We start from the raw sequence: 4,619 nt of genomic DNA, 5'->3' as shown, positions 1-4,619 counted from the left end.
AATGGCTACCCAGAATATTTGCATCCCCCCCCCCCTTTTACACCGCTGCTACTCTCTGTTATTATCTATGCATAATCACTTTAATAACTATACCTACATACCTTGACTAACCTATACCTTGACTAACCGGTGCCCCCGCACATTGACTCTGTACTGGTACCCCCTGTATATAGTCTCGTTATTGTTATTTTACTTCTGCTCTAACTACTTGTTACTTTTATTTCTTATTCTTATTTTTTTTTAACTGTATTGTTGGTTAGGTGCTTGTAAGTAAGAATTTGTATTCTACGCATGTGACTAATAAAATTTGATTTGAAGAGTCGCTAGAGCATGATGGGACAAGGACAACCCGGCTGGACAAACCCTCCCCCTAACCCGGACGATGTTGGGCCAATTGTACGTCGCCTCATGGGTCTCCCGGTCACGGCTGACTGCGACACAGCACGGGATTAAACCTTGATCTGTAGTGATATCTCAAGCACTGCAGTGCCTTAGACCGCTGCCCCACTCGGGAGGCCACAGTACAATAACTTTACAGTACAAATGGGCTGGAAATGACGTGAACAGATTTGAGTCAGATGTTATAAGATTATGTTTTTAGTTTCATTTTCTAATTACACATTATTATATCATAAAAGGACTACGATCAAACAGGTCTGCTGAGCGCAAACTTGCACACTTGTGAAAATTCTGTGCAACTTCTAGCGTGCGTTTACTGTGAACACTGAGGCTGTACCCACTTTAAGTTACAGTTTAAACAGTGGCCAAGTAAACTACTGTAGCTATTTGATCGTAATGGAGGCCTACCAGAATGGCCTACCATCCAAAACAATGGAGAAAATGCATCCCATAACATTTTAATATGGAAATAGCTGTTCTATCATTCAGCCTACAGTAGCAGCCAATGTGCTGTGTTCAATGTAGGCCTAATTTCCATGAGAATTTAGAAAAAAAACATGCAGGGCTTGACATTAATCTGTTTATCCACTTGTCCTTCAGACAAAGAGGTGACTGAAAATGTTGTTGTGTTGTTTGATGCAAGAAACCACTTTACAAAATAAAATGCATTATTATTCCCATACCATTATTACAGAGAATCAGACAAATTATGCTACCCTTGCAAAGGATATGAACAAAATGTGCACACGTGGCTACATGCAGCTATTGCTTAGATTTTTTATTTTATTTAACCTTTATTTAACTAGGCAAGTCAGTTAAAAACAAATTCTTATTTACAATGACGGCCTACCCCGGCCAAACCCAGACGACGCTGGGCCAATTGTGCGCCGCCCTATGGGACTCCCAAACACGGCCGGATGTGATACAGCCTGGATTCGAACCAGGGACTGTAGTGACACCTCTTGCACTGAGATGCAGTGCCTAGGCCGCTACGCCACTCGGGAGCCCACTTGATCTCAAAACAAGTGCAAATCTCACAGTATGAACTTTGGTGTATCTTTATTTTATGGCTGCTACATTACTGCAGACACAGTAATCTGAGCCATCCGATTGGCCAGCAGTGCACTTGATTTGCTCTCCTGGCCTGCCGGGAAGGCAGAGTTGTACCTTCAGACACTTGAAATGGTTCAAAATGGCAACAGTGTCCTACCCGGCATGCCGGGCAGCTGAATCGGGTGCACCTACCACCAACAGCAAGAGACAACCAACAACAACAAAAAATAGAAACACAAGGCTTTATCGTTGGATTTTTCACAGGAATGCCCTGGAGATCGATCAGTTGGAAATGTTGAGTGAAGTTCAATCTTGTGCATCTCTGTGTGGGCTAATATTTATTATGCAAGGCAGGGGACGGCAGGGGACGGACGGGGAGCTACTGCGCATTGGTAGCAATGCAAATCTGGGATCCCACTCTTTCTTTTTAACAAAGCTCAAAACTGCTTTCAAAACTGTTTTCCTGCAATTGCATTAAGAATTGTTGTGCATTGAGCGCTTGTCAGAATACATGTTTTTGTTTTAGTGACAACATTACATGGCAAAAATAGTAGCACGAATGACTTTGCCAGCAGCTACAGAAGGGCCGGGCTACACACCACCGTTTGAGTTGAGAGCTGTTGCTATGGTGCTCATTACAGACTATTTCATTCCCTTCATCTGAACATCCGAGTGTCATCAACATTCATTAACGTTAGATCAGTGCACACAGAGAAAATAAAATATTTGGGAATATATTTCGTAGAACAGACATGCTTCTGTCATCTCCAAACAAGCTTTGCGGAGCACAGATTTGATTTCACCAATGCCTGTCCTGTCACGTACGCCTATATCAATGTCATTCACGTTGACAACTCAAATACAATAACCCCCGGCCCCTTATTTGTGGAGCATCTCTGTACCATCGAGGGGGTTAACCCTAAACTGAGCCACCACCCCATCAAAGGTACAGACTGTGACAGCGGGATGTGTAACAAACCTAAATGGTTCCTCTTTGGGGTCCATGGGAGGAATTAATAATAGGGCGGACCGTTTGTTCCTGAACCTACATTGTTGGGGCCAGGGCTGTGATTCCGACATGGTGCGACACATAATGTGTTTCCCAGTTCGTCCGGTAATGGTTCCCAGGTTGGATTTTGATTGGCTGTCATTACGTCAGGTAATCACAATAAGGCTTGCATTAAGACGCTTTTGGCCTGGAGCTATTAGATGGCTAAATGACTTTCTCTGTGGTTGGTGGGGCATCTGTGTTTTTACAGTTGCCCCTAGAATACTCCGTAGGGGGAACTAGTCCCTTACGACAAAGAACAAGACCATCAGCTGACAAAGCCATCATTCTAAAAGGCCTTAAATAAGGCCTGAAGCGGGGAGAAAACATACACTACCGTTCAAAAGTTTTGGGGTCACTTAGAAATGTCCTTGTTTTTGAAAGAAAAGCACATTTATTTTGTCCATTAAAATAACATCAAATTGATCAGAAATACAGTGTAGACATTGTTAATGTTGTAAATGACTATTGTTGCTGGAAACGGCAGATTTTTATGGGATCTCTGCATAGGTGTATAGAGGCCCGTTATCCGCAACCATCACTCCTGTGTTCCAATGGCACATTGTGTTAGCTAATCCAAGTTTAGCATTTTAAAAGGCTAATTGATCATTAGAATACAATTTTGCAATTATGTTAGCACAGCTGAAAACTGTTGTCCTAATTAAAGAAGCAATAAAACTTTAGACTAGTTGAGTATCTGGAGCATCAGCATTTGTGTGTTCGTTTACAGGCTCAAAATGGCCAGAAACAAATAACTTTCTTCTGAAACTCGTCAGTCTATTCTTGTTCTGAGAAATGATGGCTATTTCATGCGAGAAATTGCCAAGAAACTGAAGATCTCGTACAACGCTGTGTACTACTCCCTTCACAGAACAGCGCAAACAGTCTCTAACCAGAATAGAAAGAGGAATGGGAGGCCCCGTCGCACAACTGAGCAAGTGGACAAGTATATTAGAGTGTCTAGTTTGAGAAACAGACGCCTCACAAGTCCTCAACTGGCAGCTTCATTAAATAGTACCCGCAAAACACCAGTCTCAACGTCAACAGTGAATCTGCGACTCCAAGATGCTGGCCTTCTAGGTAGAGCTCCTCTGTCCAGTGTCTGTGTTCTTTTGCCCATCTTAATCTTTTCTTTTATTGGCCAGTCTGAGATATGGCTTTTTCTTTGTAACTCTGCCTAGAAGGCCAGCATCCCGGAGTCGCCTTTTCACTGTTGACGATGAGACTGGTGTTTTGCGGCGCAGTGTTGTATTTTGAGACAGGCTTGAATGAGCTAAGTATCCAATAGGCAGAGGGTAGAATAATTTGTCTGATTCTCTGGTATGGGAATAATAATAATGCATTTTATTTTGCAAAGTGGTTTCTTGCATCGAACAACACAACATTTTCAGTCACCTCCTTGTCTGAAGGACAAGTGGATGAACAGGTTAATGTCAAGCCCTGCATGTTTTTTTTTCTTCAAAATTCTCATGGAATGTAGGCCTACATTGAACACCACACATTGGCTGCTACTGTAGGCTGAATGACGGAACAGCTGTCTCCAAGTAAAATTTTATGGATGCGTTTTCTCCATTGTTTTCTTATGGTAGGCCACTCCGGTAGACTTACATTATGATCAAATAGCCACAGTAGCCTACTTAGCCACTGTTAAAATTGTATTCCATTTTTTTAATTGTAGTCCTTTTATGATATAATAATGTGTAATTAGAAAATGAAACTAAAAGCATAATCTCACCTCTTAGAACATCTGACTCAAATCTGTTCACATCATTTCAAGCTCATTTCGACTGTGAAACTGTTGAAACATTTAAATGGCTGTCTGATTACATTAACAGATATTTCCCTAAAAAGCCAGTGTGTTTAAAACATTGTTGATATAGATTTCACTTTCAATCAGCTTACAGTATATCCACTTAGACAGTTTTTTCGTAGCTGGATTAGTTATCGATGGTCAATTAGTAGTATTGCCCTTTTTTGGAAACTCTGGAAACTTTGGAAACTGTACATCAGCAGCATTGTTTTACAACCGGAGTTTCAAACATGGTTTAGGCCCAACTGAGCAACAGAGCTCTTAAAAGGGTCAATGTCTTCTTAAAAGGGCAATGACATACAGTACTTT

Source organism: Salmo salar, chromosome 23 (assembly GCF_965601325.2).
Source record: "Salmo salar chromosome 23, fSalSal1, whole genome shotgun sequence".
Taxonomy (NCBI): domain Eukaryota; kingdom Metazoa; phylum Chordata; class Actinopteri; order Salmoniformes; family Salmonidae; genus Salmo; species Salmo salar.
This window is presented reverse-complemented; position numbering follows the sequence as displayed.